Here is a 22,696-nt window from a genome sequence, read left to right as displayed (position 1 = left end):
CACACACACACACACACACACACACACACACACACACACACACACACACACACACACACACACACACACACACAGGAAGGGAATGTTGTGTTTGTTTAATATTGTTTTAGGACTATGAAATGGACAAAAGGATTAGCCTATGGATTATGAAAACAACGAAAATAAATGGTAAAATGTGAGAGGAGAAATGACTAGAGACAGTGTTGTTTAACTCACTGACCATGACCCATGAGTTCTTCTTACCTTTGTTCAGTAGAAAAGTCTCCCTCTCTAAAACATATAGGACGGTCCATAGACTGGTCACTCTTCATAGACACACAGCTGGGAACAGGGGAGGCTGGTCTCTCCTGCTCTATTGGTCTTCAACACAACAGAGACAAACATTACATCTCTCATCTACTCTGATCTCAGATGGGGATACATAAGAAGAGCTCGGGATCAGACAGACAGACAGACAGACAGACAGACAGACAGACAGACAGACAGACAGACAGACGAGACAGACACAGACACTTTGAGACAGACACAGACACAGTGAGACAGACACAGACAGACACAGACACAGACACAGAGACAGTGAGACAGAGACACAGACAGACACACAGAGAGACAGAGAGACACACAGAGACAGTGAGACAGACACAGAGACAGTGAGACAGACACAGAGACAGTGAGACACACAGAGACAGTGAGACAGACAGACAGACAGACAGACAGACAGACAGACAGACAGACAGACAGACAGACAGACAGACAGACAGACAGACAGACAGACAGACAGACAGACAGACAGACAGACAGACAGACAGACAGTGAGACAGACACAGACAGACAGACAGTGAGACAGACACAGACAGACAGACAGTGAGACAGACAGACAGACAGTGAGACAGACACAGACAGACAGACAGTGAGACAGACACAGACAGACAGACAGTGAGACAGACACAGACAGACAGACAGTGAGACAGACACAGACAGACAGACAGTGAGACAGACACAGACAGACAGACAGTGAGACAGACACAGACAGACAGTGAGACAGACAGACAGACGTAAGTGATAAAATTAACTAGAAGATTGTATATTTTGCAATTCTGAGTAATTACTACTTTAGTAAGGAATTAAACATCATTCAGTACTACTGCAGTTGCTACATAATTCCAATAGATGGCAGCATAAGACCACAAATGACATTTCAGAAGATTAGTTTTCTCCCTGGATACACCACCACTCCCCCTCACAGGAAAACTCCTGTGTAAGCTTCTTTCTGTCCCTTTCCATACTGCTAACGCAAGAGGAAGGACTGAAAAAGCATTTAACAGATTACTGTGAAGTAATATAATGATGATTCATGTTAATTATTACCTGTTTTTATGTGAAGAAGAAGGGCATGTTGAGGTAAATTTACTAACCGGGAGGGTTGAATGATGTAATTTATTGGTGGGCTGGAAGACGCACTCTTGTCTTTTCTGTTCCGAGGTTGTTTACTCCCAATATCAGATATTAAGATGATTTTTTATAATGCATGTATACTGAGGTTGAGGTTCTGACTAGTGATAATTTACCCGGGGTTCAATACCCGCTATAGTCACTATTTTGTTGCTCTCCCTGAAGCAACACAGCCCTAATACCAGATATATAGCTAACTAGAGTTACAATTTTAGAAAATCATGGGACATATAGTCTGTGGTTGCATGCTATTTTATGTCAATCATATTGCTGCTTGTAGCATATAACTGATGCTTCGTGGTCTTATGCTGCTGTTACGCACGCCTCTATGAAGAGGGAACGCAACACCCTGCTACAACTCAACTCCCCGTGGAGGTAAAGAGGTATGGCACTGTAGGTGGAGGTATAGAGGTATGGGACTGTAGGTGGAGGTAAAGAGGTATGGGACTGTAGGTGGAGGTAAAGAGGTATGGGACTGTAGGTGGAGGTAAAGAGGTTTGGGACTGTAGGAGTGAAAGAGGTATGGGACTGTAGGTGGAGTGAAAGAGGTATGGGACTGTAGGTGGAGTGAAAGAGGTATGGGACTGTAGGTGGAGTGAAAGAGGTATGGGACTGTAGGTGGAGGTAAAGAGGTTTGGGACTGTAGGTGGAGGTAAAGAGGTATGGGACTGTAGGTGGAGGTAAAGAGGTATGGGACTGTAGGTGGAGGTAAAGAGGTATGGGACTGTAGGTGGAGGTAAAGAGGTATGGGACTGTAGGTGGAGTGAAAGAGGTATGGGACTGTAGGTGGAGTGAAAGAGGTATGGGACTGTAGGTGGAGTGAAAGAGGTATGGGACTGTAGGTGGAGGTAAAGAGGTATGGGACTGTAGGTGGAGTGAAAGAGGTATGAGACTGTAGCTGGAGTGAAAGAGGTATGGGACTGTAGGTGGAGTGAAAGAGGTATGGGACTGTAGGTGGAGTGATAGAGGTATGGGATTGTAGGTGCGAGTAAGGATGACAAAAGGCAGAGAATTTACCATTTACTGGGAATTTATTCCTTCACACGGTAAATTTGGGGAAAAGGGGCTGGACAGAACCAAAGCAAAGAAAGTAAATGTAGCCCTCTCTCCTATTTTACCTGCCTCCCCACTACTGACCTAACTTAGCACCACCTGGTGACCTACCCACTACTGACCTAACTTGGCACCACCTGGTGACCTACCCACTACTTACCTAACTTAGCACCACCTGGTGACCTACCCACTACTTACCTAACTTAGCACCACCTGGTGCGCTAACCAAAATACAGGGGATGGTCCGCCCAGGTCTTACCTAGTGTGCATAGACAGTAAATAGTATGGGTTATGTATGCCCGCAGGTCTCTTGCCTAAGCACTCCCTAGGTGCCTTCCCCTTCCCCCCTGGGAACAAAAACAGAATACTACAAACAATGTCAATAATTAAAATAAACTGTGTCCTATTGACACACACAGGACGTACCAATCAGCTCTCTCTCTCTCAGCAACAACCAACACAGGACATACCAACCAGCTCTCTCTCTCAGCAACAACCAACACAGGACATACCAATCAGCTCTCTCTCTCTCTCTCTCTCTCTCTCTCAGCAACAACCAACACAGGACGTACCAATCAGCTCTCTCTCTCTCAGCAACAACCAATACAGGACATACTAATCAGCTCTCTCTCTCAGCAACAACCAACACAGGACATACCAATCAGCTCTCTCTCTCAGCAACAACCAACACAGGACATACCAATCAGCTCTCTCTCTCAGCAACAACCAACACAGGACATACCAATCAGATCTCTCTCTCAGCAACAACCAACACAGGACATACCAATCAGCTCTCTCTCTCAGCAACAACCAACACAGGACGTACCAATCAGCTCTCTCTCTCAGCAACAACCAACACAAGACATACTAATCAGCTCTCTCTCTCAGCAACAACCAACACAGGACATACCAATCAGCTCTCTCTCTCAGCAACAACCAACACAGGACATACCAATCAGCTCTCTCTCTCTCAGCAACAACCAACACAGGACATACCAATCAGCTCTCTCTCTCAGCAACAACCAACACAGGACATACCAATCAGCTCTCTCAGCAACAACCAACACAGGACATACCAATCAGCTCTCTCTCTCAGCAACAACCAACACAGGACGTACCAATCAGCTCTCTCTCAGCAACAACCAACACAGGACATACCAATCAGCTCTCTCTCTCTCTCAGCAACAACCAACACAGGACATACCAATCAGCTCTCTCTTTCAGCAACAACCAACACAGGACATACCAATCAGTGTTCCATTCCATTCATTAGCTATGGGCTCGCACTAGTATTCCATTCCATTCATTAGCTATGGGCTGGCACTAGTGTTCCATTCCATTCATTAGCTCTGGGTTGGCACTAGTGTTCCATTCCATTCATTAGCTATGGGCTCGCACTAGTGTTCCATTCCATTCATTAGCTATGGGCTCGCACTAGTGTTCCATTCCATTCATTAGCTATGGGCTCGCACTAGTGTTCCATTCCATTCATTAGCTATGGGCTCGCACTAGTGTTCCATTCCATTCATTAGCTATGGGCTCGTACTAGTGTTCCATTCCATTCGTTAGCTATGGGCTCGCATTAGTGTTCCAGCTTAGCCAACGTTCTAAAGCTGTTTTTCAGCCTTGGGGGAATTTTGACTCGTTCTATTATCCAGCCAAACTTTAGTAAGGAATTTTCAAATTATTCAGTTGTACTGCAGTTGCTAAATAATTCCAATAGATGGCAGCATAAGACCACAAATGATATTTCATAATATTAGTTTAGTTCTCCGTGGATACACCACCTCTCCCCGCGCTTCTTTCTGTCCCTCTCTACACTGCTGATGCAAGAGGAAGGACTGAAAAAGCGATGATTCATGTTTATTATTACCTGTTTTTATGCTCATGTTTTACACTTCATTAATATAACGATTATCATTAAGCCTGAACCTTAATTCAGTCACCTCTGGTCTAGAAAAACGTATTTTCCCAGTACATTTATTCTCTAATTCATCAACCAGCATCGACCTGCTCTGCCTTCTCGCGCAAGCCAGGGGCATGTTGAGGTAAATTTAATTTAAAGGTAAAATGTTGAGGTAAATTTACTAACCGGGAGGGTTGAATTATGTCATTTATTGGTGGGCTGGAAGACGCACTCGTCTTTTCTGTTCCGAGGTTGTTTACTCCCAATATCAGATATTAAGATGATTTTTTTATAATGCATGTATACTAAGGTTGAGGTTCTGACTAGTGATAATTTACCCGGGGTTCAATACCTGCTATAGTCACTATTATGTTGCTCTCCCAAAAGCAACACAGGCCTAATACGAGATATATAGCTAACTAAAGTAATGAGTGACCATTTTAGAAAATCATGGGACATATAGTCTGTGGTTGCATGCTATTTTATGTCAATCATATTGCTGCATGTAACGTTAGCATATAACTGATGTTTCGTGGTCTTATGCTGCCATCTATTGAAAATATTTAGCAATTAAAAGTTATTACTTTACTTACAGACATTGGTGAGGCAGCTGAGAATTAAAAAAAATGGAATGTGTCCAGCCTACTTGAGACGCCCCAAAAATAATAGCCAAAAGATTGGTCATTGGACACAGAGGGGTTAAACATTAAAGTTACCGTCCATCTAATGAAGAGAGGAGAACCGGACAGAGGTAGCCAGCATCCGTCAACGAGAGAGGGAGGATAGGATAACTAGGATGCTGATGGTAGAGTAGCTAGCTAGCTTACCTAGCTGTACCGACTAGCTAGGATAACAAGGATGCTGCTGGTAGAGTAGCTAGCTAGCTAGCTTACCTAGCTGTACCGACTAGCTAGGATAACTAGGATGCTGCTGGTAGAGTAGCTAGCTAGCTTACCTAGCTGTACCGACTAGCTTGGATAACTAGGGTACTGCTGGTAGAGTAGCTAGCTTACCTAGCTGTACTGACTAACTAGGATAACTAGGATGCTGCTGGTAGAGTAGCTAGCTAGGATAACTAGGATGCTGCTGGTAGAGTAGCTAGCTAGCTTACCGAGCTGTACCGACTAGCAAGGACAACTTGGATGCTGCTGGTAGAGTAGCTAGCTAGCTTACCTAGCTGTACCAACTAGCTAGGATAACTAGGATGCTGCTGGTAGAGTAGCTAGCTAGCTTACCTAGCTGTACCGACTAGCTAGGATAACTAGGATGCTGCTGGTAGAGTAGCTAGCTAGCTTACCTAGCTGTACCGACTAGCTTGGATAACTAGCAGGTCGTTCATCTGTCTCAATGATGATGACGAATCAGGTGAACCACAAAATGAAACAAGGATAGAGAGTGAAAAGGATCTGGCTACACTCATACTGTCCCTGACCAAAAAGCAAATTGAACAATAAACTTCGGCGTTTCAACACTGTAACAAACTCAGTCATTATTCCCCAAGGTCACCTCAGCACACTTTGCACATAACCGGACAATATGCTTGGCGCCACACCGGACGTGGATGCGGACGTTCTGTACGGGGACGCGGACAGTTCCAGAACGCGGACATGAGCAGTGCAACACAATCAACTAAACCCAGTCTTTACAGTGGGTTACATTAGTAATATTCATTTTTTATTATTATTATGTTAAACAAACATTCAACTTTTTTTATAACAATATTTTGAGATCTGGGCCCATATCCACAAAGCGTCTCAGAGTAGAAAATTGGTCGTATAAGTGCTGAGAAAAAATATATTTGACACTTATGGGTATAAATTAAAGCTATGCATGAAGTCTCTAGTCCCACCTAGTCGGCAGATATTTAGGACACCTCGTGAGCTGTCCTAAGTAGTTAAGCTTTAACAGCAGGTGTCTTGATAATACTATAGAATAATGCAGCGAGTCAGTGGTTCCTGCTCCACATGTAAATGCTTTGTAGTAGTTAAAAATAATGTTTTATATTTCTATATGATCAATCCATAAATAATATATGTCTTGTGCTTTTGGCAATGATTTATGTATAATAATTATGTATAACAAGTGATTATTTTGTCTTCATTTTGGCAGATTAACTCATGTTTATTTCTGAAGATTAACTCAGGTTTTCACCCAGCGGCTAAGGAGTTGGAGTGCGGCAGGAGTTGGACCTGTGGCCGAAAGGCGGCAGGTTCAAATCCTGGGCCGGGCGCTGGAAAAAACAGGCAGAATTGATCTGACCACTGGAGGGTTCACATCATCAAAACATTAACCTTTTGTTGATCAGAACTCGAGAAGTTCTTCTTCACTGAACCCAAAAATATATATAACTTTTTAGTGGTTCCATATAAGTGATAGAAGCTTTTTTGGTTCTATAAGGAACCTTCTTTTCTAAGAGTGTAAAATTAACACGTTTTTCTTTTGATTATTTAATTATCTACATCATGTTATTTCAAGTTCTCCCTTTGGAGAGCAACATCACGTTGTTAAAAAACAATCCTAAATTGGGCATGGCTATAAATTAGGCAAATTGAAGGCATCTCGGGCGTAATCTGTGTTCGATGAAAATGAACATTGTATGCAACGTTGTAGGCAACATTATTGGCAAGGGACTTGATGCCCACTATGCCAAAGCTATTTAGAGTTGTTAAACGGGTGTGAAGAGTGTGTTGATATAATGGTAAAATTGTCAAAATTCTTATTGTAACAACGATCAGAATTGGTAAAGAAAATATGCATTCCATTATATTAGTCAATAATTAAGAGTAGGCAAAGTGGTCGTGTCATGTGAAAATTCTATCAAATGTCAAACATTGCAACGAGTACAGTCAGGGTGCCGTGGAACCCCTGCAGTACCTCCACAGACCCCGGATTGAGAACCCCTGATTTAGCAGATGCTCTTATCCAGAGAGATTTACAGTAACTGCATTCATCTTAAGATAGCTATTTATTTTGGAAATAAACTTAATAAATTATTCCTAAAATTGTTATCTCACCTCTTAGCTTTGGTGTCATGTCCCCCAGAGAGATGCATTTTATAGACAGGGACCCCCTCCTCTTTCTCCCCAGAGAGACTCATTTTAGAGGCAGGTCCCCCCTCCTCTCTCTCCCCAGAGAGACTCATTTTTAGAGCACTGTCCCCTAAACAGAGATCCAGCATGTTGGTTGTGGTTAACACAGTGACAACTAATTATTGTTCTCATTTATTCATTATCTCTTTGAGAAATAAAACATTTACTAACAGACATAGAAACAGTCAGGTGATTTAATGCATCACATGAACATGTAGTTCTGACATTTCATCTCCATGGTAACTGTCAATAATAATAATAAGTCACTGTTAAGGTAGTTCTAGACAGTACAGCAACACAAGGCCATGTCTCACACTTATTTTTATTCATTAAAAGTAGGCTATTTATTGTCTTTCAATCTGTTCTTTTCTAAACTACCTGAGAATATAGACAGAAGGGCTAAAACGGACATGATTGATCTGATTGATCTGAGGGGGAAATCATTGATCCATTCAGAAAGTTTATTTGCATCAAGTAAGATATTTTATATTATGTAAAGTAGTGGGTTGTTAGTGATATGTAGGTGTTATATTATGTAAAGTAGACTAGGTTATAATGTATAGTAGTGGTTGTTAGTGATATGTAGATGTTATATAATATAAAGTAGACTAGGTTATAATGTATAGTGATCTAAATGTTTAGAGGTCTAAACCTCGACTCTGGCTCCCGAGTGGCACAGTAGTCTAAGACACTGCATCTCAGTGCAAGAGATGTCACTGTAGTCCCTGGATTGAATCCAGGCAGCATCACATCTGGCTGTGGTTGGGAGTCCCATAGGGCAGCTCACAATTGGAACAGTGTCGTCCATGTTTGGCCGGGCTAGGCGGTCTTTGTGAATAAGAATTTGTTCTTAACTGACTTGCCTAGTCAAATATATCATAGATGACCAGTCTAAATCTGTTCAGATCAACATAATGTTATAGTCCTACCAGTAGCAGGACAGAGAATGTACTGTATATAACCTACATATCATAGATGACCTGTCTAAACCTGTTCAGATCAGTTCACATAATGTTATAGTCCTACCAGTAGCAGGACAGAGAATGTACTGTATATAACCTACATATCATAGATGACCAGTCTAAACCTGTTCAGATCAACATAATGTTATAGTCCTACCAGTAGCAGGACAGAGAATGTAATGTATATAACCTACATATCATAGATGACCAGTCTAAACCTGTTCAGATCAACATAATGTTCTAGTCCTACCAGTAGCAGGACAGAGAATGTACTGTATATAACCTACATATCATAGATGACCAGTCTAAACCTGTTCAGATCAGTTCACAGAGATCATAGCTCAAACCTACTCTGATAATTGAATGTCTGACATAGACTAACCTTATAACAGTTTGTAGAAAGCCAAGACCAATGAGAGTTTGCCCATCTTTCCTACATATCAACACATTTATCCAACTTCTAATGTTACCGAGAAATATGTTCCACAGTTTCAACAGCCGTTTTGTAACTGCGTAGACTACACACTTACTTTCACGTTCATATGAGGAAATCACAAAACTTCTGACAGTCACTGGTGCAGCCGTCTGTTTTCTTGCAGATGAAGTAGCTTTCACTGGCAACTCATTCTACCAGCCTAAACAACAGTAAATACAAGATGTCAAATAACAATGGTCAAAGGAGAATACATGGAGACAGGTATTTTGCTACAGATGTAGGATCTTAATTTGAGACAGTTTACTACAGCAGGAAAAGTATGTGGATTATAATTAACATTTTAAAGTGGAATGTGGAAATGACAAACTTCAGAAGACTTTTAAAACATCAAATACACTACAAGTTTTAGTTTTCCTGCAACAGGGTGATCAAATTCAGATCCTACATCTGTACAGAGATGATGTCTTTTGTTAAATAAGGCAGTTTGAGTTATTAGCAATGAAGTTGTAACTGTCAGCTGCTGTAAACCTACGTGATTGGATGTTATAGACCCCCATCTGAACAGTTTCTTCCCCGTGCTTATAGCTTTTAGCTCTATGCTCAGTCTACCTAGTTCAATATATTGTTGTATGTAAACTTTGTGCAAACTCCACTGCCTGTATTCTGTCTCTTAATGTTTTCTATCACTAGCAGCACCATGTCACCATGTTAAATAATGTGTACAGATGTAGGATCTTCCCAACTCTGAGGAGATGTCATTTATTACATTTCACCCTGTTGATAAAGGCAACTAGAAGTCTAAACACAGAAGACAACTCTAAATCAACACTTACTGATATTATCCTAAAATCCTTTCACTCATTTTATTGTGTCTCTTTGTTCAACGAATGTCGGGTAGCCTATGCTATTAATATTGTAGGCAAACAGCGGGCAGGGAAGTGAATAGGCTTAACCCACATGGTGGGAATTGTTACATGGCTCACACTGTCCCAAATGCAATTTAAAAAAAAAAGCAAGTCTCAGACACCATTTCTGACACCAATGTAGTGATCAGCGGGGCAGGGAATCAAACTCAGGATGCACATGTAAAAGGCAAACAACCTAGACAACCTAAATTTTCTTAAAATTTTTATCCTGTTTTAGCATATAAAAAATGCTTGGAAAGATCAGAGGTTGGACCTAAGCAAGTGTTTAAATACTTCCCTACACATATAGAATATTGCCCATATGAAATGTAGAGGATCACTACACTATAGAGGAACTATGATACAATTACATTATCATATGAAATGTAGAGGATCACTACACTATAGAGGAACTATGATACAATTACATTATCATATGAAATGTAGAGGATCACTACACTATAGTAGAACTATGATACAATTACATTATCATATGAAATGTAGAGGATCACTACGCTATAGAGGAACTATGATACAATTACATTATCATATGAAATGTAGAGGATCACTACACTATAGAGGACCTATGATACAATTACATTATCATATGAAATGTAGAGGATCACTACACTATAGAGGAACTATGATACAATTACATTATCATATGAAATGTAGAGGATCACTACACTATAGTAGAACTATGATACAATTACATTATCATATGAAATGTAGAGGATCACTACACCATAGTGGAACTATGATATAATTACATTATCATATGAAATGTAGAGGATCACTACACTATAGTGGAACTATGATACAATTACATTATCATATGAAATGTTAAATGTAGAACTATAATATATGAATATTGATGTATTGAATTTGACTTGACCACGTCCAGTCAGCTCCATGTTGTATGATTAAACTGACACCAACCTGTCTCAGTAGTAGTAGACTGTTAGGGGTGTTTTACTGTCATTCACTATACTAACATTACACCAACATGTCTCAGTAGTAGTAGACTGTTAGGAGTGTTTTACTGTCATTCACTATACTAACATTACACCAACCTGTCTCAGTAGTAGTAGACTGTTAGGAGTGTTTTACTGTCATTCACTATACTAACATTACACCAACCTGTCTCAGTAGTAGTAGACTGTTAGGAGTGTTTTACTGTCATTCACTATACTAACATTACACCAACCTGTCTCAGTAGTAGTAGACTGTTAGGAGTGTTTTACTGTCATTCACTATACTAATATTACACCAACCTGTCTCAGTAGTAGTAGACTGTTAGGAGTGTTTTACTGTCATTCACTATACTAACATTACACCAACCTGTCTCAGTAGTAGTAGACTGTTAGGAGTGTTTTACTGTCATTCACTATACTAACATTACACCAACCTGTCTCAGTAGTAGTAGACTGTTAGGAGTGTTTTACTGTCATTCACTATACTAACATTACACCAACCTGTCTCAGTAGTAGTAGACTGTTAGGAGTGTTTTACTGTCATTCACTATACTAACATTACACCAACCTGTCTCAGTAGTAGTAGACTGTTAGGAGTGTTTTACTGTCATTCACTATACTAACATTACACCAACCTGTCTCAGTAGTAGTAGACTGTTAGGAGTGTTTTACTGTCATTCACTATACTAACATTACACCAACCTGTCTCAGTAGTAGTAGACTGTTAGGAGTGTTTTACTGTCATTCACTATACTAACATGTCACGTCCTGGCCAGTATAAGGTTAATTGTTTTTGTAGTTTGGTCAGGACGTGGCAGAGGGTATTTGTTTTATGTGGTTCGGGGTGTTGTGTTTGTGTAAAGGGTGTTTGATTTAGTATTTCTGGGTTTTTGGTTGATGGTCTATGTGGTTGTATTCTATGGTTAGTCTGGTGTGTGTGTTTCTATGTTTGGTTAATTGGGGTTGGGACTCTCAGTTGAAGGCAGGTGTTGTCTATCTGCCTTTGATTGAGAGTCCCATATATTAGGGTGTGTTTGTGTGTGTGATTTGTGGGTGATTATTCTGTGTATAGCCTTGTGCCTTACCAGACTGTTTATTTGTCGAGTGTTCGTTTTTTGTGTTTTGTTATTTTGTATGTTCATTTTTGAGATTAATTAAAAATCAAGATGAGCATTCACGTACCTGCTGCGTTTTGGTCCACATTTTCTGATGACGATTTCGCATTATCGTCAGAAGACGAAGACAACTGTGACAGAATCACCCACCACCAAAGGACCAAGCAGCAGAGGAAGGAGCAGACGGAGTTCGAGTTGGACTGGCGGGAGAAGTGGACTTGGGAGGAAGTTCTGGACGGGGCCGGACCCTGGCATCAGGCTGGGGATTATCGACGCCCGCAGTGGGAAATTGAGGCAGCCAAGGCAGAGAGGCGGTGGTACGAGGCCAAGTATGCGCTGAAGGAGAAGCACGAGAGGCACCCCCAAGAATATTTTGGGGGGGGGCACACGGGTAGTTTGGCTAGGCGTAAGAAGAGCCGGAAGCCAGCTACTCGTGGTTATATGGAGGAGCGTATGGGGTGGAGAGCGCTATGTTTCGCTGAGGAGCGCACTATCTCACCCATACGCACGCACAGTCCGGTGCGCGTTATTCCAGCCCCTCGCAGGTGCCGTGCTAGAGCGGGCATCCAGCCTGGTAGGAGGATGCCTGCGCAGCGCATCTGGTCGCCGGTACGCCTCCGAGGACCAGGCTACCCAACTCCCGCTCTACGCACGGCTACCATCAGGCCCCTGCACAGCCCAGTCTGCCCTGTACGAGCACCCCGCTCGTACAGGGCTACTAGTTCCATCCAGCCAAGGCGGGTTGTGCAGGAGGTAAGATCTAGACCGGCTGTGCGCCTCCATAGCCCTGGGTTTCCAGCTCCTGTCTCTCGTGCGGACCCGGAAGTGCGTCAACCCAGTCCGACTCGTCCTGTTCCCGCTCCCCGCACTAGCCTGGAGGTGCGTGTACATAATCTGGTAAGCCCAGTACCAGCACCACGCACCAGGCTACAAGTGCGTCAACCCAGCCTCGCCAGTCAACAGTCTTCATCAGAGCTGCCCGCCAGTCAACAGTCATCATCAGAGCTGCCCGCCAGTCAACAGTCATCGTCAGATCTGCCCGCCAGTCAACAGTCATCGTCAGATCTGCCCGCCAGTCAACAGTCATCGTCAGATCTGCCCGCCAGTCAACAGTCATCGTCAGAGCTGCCCGCCAGTCAACAGTCATCGTCAGAGCTGCCCGCCAGTCAACAGTCCTCGTCAGAGCTGCCCGCCAGTCAACAGTCATCGTCAGAGCTGCCCGCCAGTCAACAGTCATCGTCAGAGCTGCCCGCCAGTCAACAGTCATCGTCAGAGCTGCCCGCCAGTCAACAGTCGTCAGAGCTGCCCGCCAGTCAACAGTCGCCAGAGAGGTCAGACTGCGCTGAACTGCCGGAGTGGTCAGACTGCGCTGAACTGCCGGAGTGGTCAGACTGCGCTGAACTGCCGGAGTGGTCAGACTGCGCTGAACTGCCGGAGTGGCCAGACTGCGCTGAACTGCCGGAGTGGCCAGACTGCGCTGAACTGCCGGAGTGGCCAGACTGCGCTGAACTGCCGGAGTGGCCAGACTGCGCTGAACTGCCGGAGTGGCCAGACTGCCCTGAACTGCCGGAGTGGCCAGACTGCCCAGACTGCCCAGACTGTCCCGAATTGCCAGACTGCCCAGACTGTCCCGAATTGCCAGACTGCCCAGACTGTCCCGAATTGCCAGACTGCCCAGACTGTCCCGAATTGCCAGACTGCCCAGACTGTCCCGAATTGCCAGACTGCCCCGACTGCCCCCCGGCGATGCCAGACTGGCCCGACTGCCCCTCGGCGATGCCAGAGTGGCCCGACAGCCTGGAACGGCCGGAACCAGAGCCACCTCCAGAAATAGGTGGGTTGGGGAGGGGGGGTGTAGCACAGTGCCGTCGTTGACGGCAGCCACCCTCCCTTCCCTCCCTTTAGAAAAGGGGACTTTTTTTTGTTGGTGTTGCTTGGGGTTATTTTTTAAGGTGCTTCTGGGGTAGCACCTTTAAGGGGGGGTACTGTCACGTCCTGGCCAGTATAAGGTTAATTGTTTTTGTAGTTTGGTCAGGACGTGGCAGAGGGTATTTGTTTTATGTGGTTCGGGGTGTTGTGTTTGTGTAAAGGGTGTTTGATTTAGTATTTCTGGGTTTTTGGTTGATGGTCTATGTGGTTGTATTCTATGGTTAGTCTGGTGTGTGTGTTTCTATGTTTGGTTAATTGGGGTTGGGACTCTCAGTTGAAGGCAGGTGTTGTCTATCTGCCTTTGATTGAGAGTCCCATATATTAGGGTGTGTTTGTGTGTGTGATTTGTGGGTGATTATTCTGTGTATAGCCTTGTGCCTTACCAGACTGTTTATTTGTCGAGTGTTCGTTTTTTGTGTTTTGTTATTTTGTATGTTCATTTTTGAGATTAATTAAAAATCAAGATGAGCATTCACGTACCTGCTGCGTTTTGGTCCACATTTTCTGATGACGATTTCGCATTATCGTCAGAAGACGAAGACAACTGTGACATAACATTACACCAACCTGTCTCAGTAGTAGTAGACTGTTAGGGGTGTTTTACTGTCATTCACTATACTAACATTACACCATACATTTAATTTCTCTACACACTTTACAATAATCCCTGGGAAGAGTCTTACCTTGTAGCCTGAATTCACAACCAGAACATGTCAAGTCATTGAGATATTTTCTGTTCTGCTGAGAGAGCAGCTTCCTGATGACTAGCGCTCTGTATATTCTGATGGATGACGCCTGAGCTGGAATGTGAAGCTAACTGAAGCTGGCTAACTTTAGAAAACCAGTATATCAAGCCTGTATCATAGTATACGCCCCAGGGTACGTTCAGGTTACAGCAAGAGGCAGGTATCAACATGCCGAGTCGTAGGCAACAACCTGGGTTGTATTCATTAGTTTACTCCACAGCCAACAGTTTTAAAATGTTAAATAAAACATAAACAGTTTACTCTAAACGCTGTACAACGTTACCTAAACGGTTTCTGTTGCCAAATGTTTTGCTACGGTGGGCACTAATGAATACACACAACCTGTTTTGAGGAAGTGTAAGTTGTTGTTAGTCTCTCGAACAATATTTATTTGTCTCTCTTTCACACAACATACCTTCCTGAGTGAAAAGAGTTAACAGTAGATTATAAAGAGAACATGTTTGTTTGTTGCTTGTTGTGTTTTGAGAAGACAAGTCTATAGACCTATGATACAGTACATACTTAGAATAAAGGGTTCCAAACGGGTCCTCCGGCTGTCCCCATAGGAGATTATTTTGGGTTCCAGGTAGAACCCTTCTGGCTTCCATGTAGAACCCTCTGTGGAAATGGTTCTTAATGGAACCCAAAAGGGTTCTACCTAGTACCAAAAAGGGTTCTACAAAGGGTTCTCCTATGGGGACAGCCAAAGTGTCACGTCCTGGCCAGTATAAGGTTAATTAGTATTGTAGTTTGGTCAGGACGTGGCAGAGGGTATTCGTTTTATGTGGTTCGGGGTGGTGTGTTTGTTGAAGGGGCATTTGATTTAAACATTCCGGGGTTTTTGGGCACTGTTTGGTTTTCATGTATTCTATGTTAAGTCTAGTGTGTTTGTTTCTATGTTTTGGTTAATTGGGGTTGGGACTCTCAGTTGAAGGCAGGTGTTATCTATTTGCCTTTGATTGAGAGTCCCATATATTAGGGTGTGTTTGTGGTTGTCATTTGTGGGGAATTGTTGTGTGCACTGCGTTGGTTTGAGCCTGCCACACTGTCACCGGTGTAAGTACTGTTCATGGTTTTGTTTTTGGTTTTCCAGTGGATACTTTACTTGTTTTGTTGATTAAAGAAACATGAGTGTCCACACTTCCGCTGCGCCTTGGTCCGTCTCTCGCATGTATGACATTTTCAACGATGAGTACGACTTATTTTATGACACAAAGAACACTTTTAGATTGTAGATAGTGTAGGATCACCCTGGGGCACACAGATGCGCACAGAACGAATTCACCCCACATATCTAATTTATATCAAAAACATTTTAAGGAGAGTAGGACTATTATAACACTGTCCACCAAAAATATCATCAACTATATGAATACACACAACAATACCATCAACTATATGAATACACATAACAATATTATCAACTATATGAATACACACAACAATATCATCAACTATATGAATACACATGACAATATCATCAACTATATGAATACACATAATATCATCAAATATATTAATACACATAACTATATCATCAACTATATGAATACACATAACAATATCATCAACTATATGAATACACATAACAATATCATCAACTATATTAATACACACAACAATATCATCAACTATATGAATACACATAACAATATCATCAACTATATGAATACACATAACAATATCATCAACTATATGAATACACATAACAATATCATCAACTATATGAATACACATAATATCATCAACTATATTAATACACATAACAATATCATCAACTATATTAATACACATAATATCATCAACTATATGAATACACATAACAATATCATCAACTATATTAATACACATAATATCATCAACTATATTAATACACATAACAATCATCGTCTTACCTTTTATCTCTCAATAGAAACAGTCTGGATGACCATTCGGTCGTTGAAAGATAAATTCCATCATTTGGTGTTTTATTGATGGTTGTGTTCAACTCGGTTGAGACCTGGTGACTGAGACGACCGTGGCATATTGTGAAACATCAGCAAGTTCAGCAGTCTTCATCACTGAAGCTCCTGCCAAACATGCCTCAACAATCACCAATCGCTAAGCTCTTCCCGAGCAGGGTCACAGTCTCTCCTGGTTGCAGCTCCTCTCTCCCCAGGGGTAGCAGCTCCTCTCTCCCCAGGGGTAGCAGCTCCTCTCTCTCCCCAGGGGTAGCAACTCCTCTCTCCCCAGGGGTAGCAGCTCCTCTCTCCCCTAGGATTTGAAGACATTGGTGGCTTAGCCCATAGCCAGTAGGGGGGTCCAGGACAGAATTTCAACAGCTAAATCCTTGAATACATCTAAAGTGTATTGCCAAAAACCACTCCACAACTTCAAACATAGACTCTGACCTCTCCAATGAGCCACACTGATTAAATAATCCTACAACACCTAAACTCTCTCTCTCACACACACACACAATGCAGTAATTAGAATCCCTATAGCAGCTTACTGATACAGTCTGCTGTGTGCTCTCCCCTCTGCCTCTCTCCATCACTTTCTCTGTGTCGTCTGTTGCTGTCTCCGTGTCTTGTCTGGTGTCTCTCTCCATCACTTTCTCTGTGTCTTGTCTGGTGTCTCTCTCCCTCACTTTCTCTGTGTCATCTGTTGCTCTCTCTATGTTTTGTCTGGTGTCTCTCTCCATCATATCCTATTCTTCTGTTGCTGTCTCTGTGTCTTGTTTGGTGGCTCTCTCCGTCACTGGAAAAATTGGTGAGGGTTAGGCCTACTGCAATACAACATTCACAACATGACAACACAACTAGATAACACCATTAAATACAGTTGAGGGTTTCTACAATACAACATTCACAACATGACAACACAACTACATAACACCATTAAATACAGTTGAGGGTTACTACAATACAACATTCACAACATGACAACACAACTACATAACACCATTAAATACAGTTGGTTACTACAATACAACATTCACAACATGACAACACAACTACATAACACCATTAAATACAGTTGGCTACTACAATACAACATTCACAACATGATAACACAACTATATAACACCATTAAATACAGTTGGTTACTACAATACAACATTCACAACATGACAACACAACTACATAACACCATTAAATACAGTTGGAATGTAGTTAGAACTCTCAAACTGTTTCCATCAAACAGAAAAACAACAAGAAAGCTGGATCAACACATTTAGATTTCTACATAGTGCACTTTGCTTTTTCATTACCCATACAGCTGTTTAAGGTCATACCAAGGCAGAGTGCTGTATCAGTATTTTAGGGGTCATAGGTCAGATCAGTAGTCAGGGTTGATATGCATGGACTAGAAAACAAACTTTCAGGCCATTTTTCTCAGAATCACTGTTTGTGTAGACTGCTGTTTGTCTTTGAAGGGCAGTAGTTCAGGTGGCCGTAGGTACACCTTCCTGAAAACAATGACTCCATACTTTGCTGAAACCTGTTCTGCCAGTTTATGTCCTTAAAGATGTTCCATTGTGGTTACCCAAAAAGATGACAAGATAATTCACACATTCATCATCCAGCTCAGGTATTTGAACCAGTGTCCTTTCGGTTAGTGGCACAACACTCTAATCGCAAGCAATCTGACCAGTTTAATCACTGAAATGTGATACAAAATGATGCAACAGTCTGCTTTAGGACCATGTGGACACCTCCTAGTGGTGGGGTTGTTAGGAGTGTTTATCAGACCATGTGGACACCTCCTAGTGGTGGGGTTGTTAGGAGTGTTTATCAGACCATGTGGACACCTCCTAGTGGTGGGGTTGTTAGGAGTGTTTATCAGACCAAGTGGACACCTCCTAGTGGTCTGGTTGTTAGGAGTGTTTATCAGACCATGTGGACACCTCCTAGTGGTCTGGTTGTTAGGAGTGTTTATCAGACCAGTGGACACCTCCTAGTGGTGGGGTTGTTAGGAGTGTTTATCAGACCATGTGGATACCTCCTAGTGGTCTGGTTGTTAGGAGTGTTTATCAGACCATGTGGACACCTCCTAGTGGTGGGGTTGTTAGAAGTGTTTATCAGAACATGTGAACACCTCCTAGTGGTCTGGTTGTTAGGAGTGTTTATCAGACCATGTGGACACCTCCTAGTGGTCTGGTTGTTAGGAGTGTTTATCAGACCATGTGGACACCTCCTAGTGGTCTGGTTGTTAGGAGTGTTTATCAGACCATGTGAACACCTCCTAGTGGTCTGGTTGTTAGGAGTGTTTATCAGAACATGTGGACACCTCCTAGTGGTCTGGTTGTTAGGAGTGTTTATCAGACCATGTGGACACTGCTGCATCAGTTGATACAGGTGATAGTGTAGATAGACAAACCCCATGCTTCAGCCTATGTATTTATAGCCACTATGCTGCATCAGTTGATATAGGTGATTGTGTAGATAGACAAACCCCATGCTTCAGCCTATGTATTTATAGTCACTATGCTGCATCAGTTGATACAGGTGATAATGTAGATAGACAAACCCCATGCTTCAGCCTATGTATTTATAGTCACTATGCTGCATCAGTTGATACAGGTGATAATGTAGATAGACAAACCCCATGCTTCAGCCTATGTATTTATAGTCACTATGCTGCATCAGTTGATACAGGTGATAATGTAGATAGACAAACCCCATGCTTCAGCCTATGTATTTATAGCCACTATGCTGCATCAGTTGGGTTGCAGGTGATAATGCTTATTGCTAATAGCTGATAATATACCATCCATACAGGTTTTTTGGTCCAATATGTTAAAGTCATTTAACATCTGATAGACATTCAACAGGCTTTTGAACAAGACAGGTGATCTTTGTAATAACACTTTCTTCTTCAGCTCTCCTGGTCTTGGCAACAATACTCCCATGTTTTCTTGCATATTTTCCAACCTTAAAAAGCTCTGTTATTACTGTATGAATTGTTATTCATAGCATTGTTCCAGAAGTGTGTAATTACATTGTTTATCTCCATCTGGACCAACTCATGTTTTAATAGAGCTATTAAGCTTCCAATAGGATGCTCTGCCAGGGCCATTATCAGAGATAAACAGTGTAATGTCAATATAAACAACTCTATGGTCAGTAAGGGCCATTATCAGAGATAAACTGTGTAATGTCAATATAAACAGCTCTGTGGTCAGTAAGGGCCATTATCAGAGATAAACAGTGTAATGTCAATATAAACAGCTCTATGGTCAGTAAGGGCCATTATCAGAGATAAACAGTGTTATGTCAATATAAACAGCTCTATGGTCAGTAAGGGCCATTATCAGAGATAAACAGTGTAATGTCAATATAAACAGCTCTATGATCAGTAAGGGCCATTATCAGAGATAAACAGTGTAATGTCAATATAAACAGCTCTATGATCAGTAAGGGCCATTATCAGAGATAAACAGTGTAATGTCAATATAAACAGCTGTTACGGATACAAGTGTGTATCCTGTGTATTTCTTTTCTCTCCTTCTCCCCTCACAGGTGACAATCATCACTCCCCAATCAGTCATCAATCAGTCCCCAATCAGAAGACACCTGTTCCTTTTCCCTCAACCTATCACAGCCCCTTTCCCTTGGTTTAAAAACCCAGTCAGTTGTTTTCTCCCCAGCTCAAGATCAATCTTTGTGCTCATTCTCTCTCAATCTTGCTCTATGTTCCCAGCTCGCTTTCTGTATTGATCTCTCTTTTGGTTTGCAACTACATGTCACTTTGTCCATCCCACCTGTGAGTATTGTTTTTGTTAAAGTGTTGACTGTTTGTTTGTTGGTGAGAAAAGGGGGTACCAAGACAAGTCGCCCATGGGCATACATTACCCGTAGGAATACTTTGTCTAAGTACCCTAGTTAGAACTGGGCGGACCACCCACTGTATTTTTGGATAGTTAGCTAGCTGTTATTGAGGTAGGCTAGTCTAGCTTAGGGGTGTTTTTGGATTATTGTTTCTTTGCTTGGGTCCAGCTCAGCCCCTTTTCTCACACCCCATTACCATGTGTTTATAAATAAACCATTAGAGTTTGACGGTAGATTGTAGTTGTCTGTGGTTATTGGTTCTCACTGTTTCTTATCACTATTATAAGTTGCATGATGTTACGGTCTCGTTGCCATCCCCCCTAGACTGCAGGGCCAAAGGGATTCGTAACAACAGCTCTATGATCAGTAAGGGCCATTATCAGAGAAACAGTGTAATGTCAATATAAATAGCTCTATGATCAGTAAGGGCAGTGACCAGGATGTTAACCTGTTGGGGCTACAGGTTAGCAATGAACCCCGAGTCGGGATTGCTAACAAGGCTGGAAATTCAAAACATCAAAAATCTAATAATTTCAATTTCTCAAACCATCAACTATTTTACACTTTAAAAGATAAACATCTCCTTAATCTAACCACATTGTTCGATTTTCAAAGAGGCTTTACGGCAAAAGCATAAAGTTAGATTATGTTAGGACAGTACATAGCCACAAAAGTACAAACATCCATTTTCAATTCAAGGTCAGGTGTCACCAAAAGCAGAAACCAGCTTGAATTATGCACTAACTTTTGTCAATCTCCATCAGATGACACTCCTAGGACATTATGTTATACAATACATGCATTTTTTGTTCCATCAAGTTCATATTTATATCCAAAAACAGCATTTTACAGTAGCGTGAAATTCAGATTTTTTTCTTCTCTGAAATGCTTCCGGTGAACATAACAAAATTACTATTCGAAAACATTGGTAAATTATAATATTGTCATTCAAAGAATAATATATTATCATCTCGTAATTGCTACCGAATGGCCAGATCTCAAAATAACTTTACTGGGAAATCACATTTTGCAATAAACGGGGTGCTATGCTAAGAACAACAGGCTATGCTATACAGTTAGCATCATCTAAAATCGATAATAACATTGTAAATACCCCCTTACCTTTGATTATCTCCATCAGAAGGCAGGATCCCAGGTCCGGAAGGCATTCCAGGTCCGGAACAAATGTGGTTTCTTTTGACAAAGTTCATAATTTATGTCCAAATAACACCAAGTACTTAGCGTTCATTATGCTCCCACAAAACGTGGTTGGGGGGCTTGTAAAATCACGCCGAAAAGCTAAAAAAACCTAGTAAATAATCTATTTATGTTCGTTCAAACATGTCAAATGTTGTTTAGCATTAATCTTTTGGTCCATTTTTAACGTTAAACATCAGTAATATTTTCACACAACCTATCCTATGTCTAGATAAAAAATGATGACAAACTCACGTTTCTCAGATTTATGCGCAGGCGCAAAAAAATGAAGTGATGACATGTCAACTTCCTTGGATTCTAATTTGCTCTCTGTTTATCATAGACGCTTCAAACAACTTTATAAAGATCGTTGACATCTAGTGGAAGCCGTAGGTGTTGCGAAATGAATCCTTTCTCACTATGGTATCTATAAAACAATGACACTAAATAGTACAGTCACAAAATTCACATTTTTTTTTTATCTATTTTTCACAGGTTTTTGCCTGCAATATGAGTTTTGTTATACTTACAGACACCATTCAAACTGTTTTAGAAAATTCAGAGTTTTCTATCCGAATGTGTTAATAATATGCATATCCTAGCTTCTGAGTTGGTGTAGGAGGCAGTTAAAAATGGGCACATATTTTTTTCAAAATGTCTCAATACTGCCCCCGAGCCCCAACAGGTTAACAGAAATAGCCTGTTTATCAAAACATTTAGACACCAACCAAAGATCTGTGGTGATTGTCTGGACCGGGTCTTATTACTCCAAGTGAAAGACTAGTCATTAGGAAACTTTACTATCCAAATATCTATAATATCAAACCTTTCCATAAACTTCCTCAAAGAAATGAAATCCCCACCTACTATAAGTAAAGCATTAGGGAACTTGGTTAGCCAATGGAGAATACGCTTTTCCAAAGATTCAAGTCACTGATCATTTTCAAGTTTGTTATTGAACCAGTAAATGTTGGTAAGAATGATGTTGTTACAGTTGATGACAAGTCACAGAAAGTGACCAAAGGGTCCCAGTCTGAGTGCAAAATACTTCCATTGAAATTATTCATTAGAGTGGTGACTCCAGCATAGAGTTCAGAACCATGAGAGACAGAAACCATT

The 22,696-nt window shown here is 41.6% G+C and overlaps 1 long non-coding RNA gene across 1 annotated transcript; it reads right to left on the bottom strand.

Moving 5' to 3' along the window:
- Positions 1 to 95: 95 nt before the first annotated feature.
- LOC123741764 (uncharacterized) lies at positions 96 to 14,618 on the bottom strand. Its single transcript, XR_014391759.1, has 4 exons — positions 14,505 to 14,618; positions 8,993 to 9,097; positions 7,426 to 7,570; positions 96 to 360 (listed from the first exon to the last, which is right to left on the bottom strand). It is a non-coding gene; the product is annotated as an uncharacterized LOC123741764 (long non-coding RNA).
- Positions 14,619 to 22,696: the final 8,078 nt, after the last annotated feature.

The sequence above is a fragment of the Salmo salar genome, chromosome 03 (assembly GCF_965601325.2).
Source record: "Salmo salar chromosome 03, fSalSal1, whole genome shotgun sequence".
NCBI classification, from domain to species: Eukaryota; Metazoa; Chordata; class Actinopteri; order Salmoniformes; family Salmonidae; genus Salmo; species Salmo salar.
Note: the sequence above shows the minus strand (reverse complement) of the source record. Positions and strands in the feature narration are given on the sequence as shown.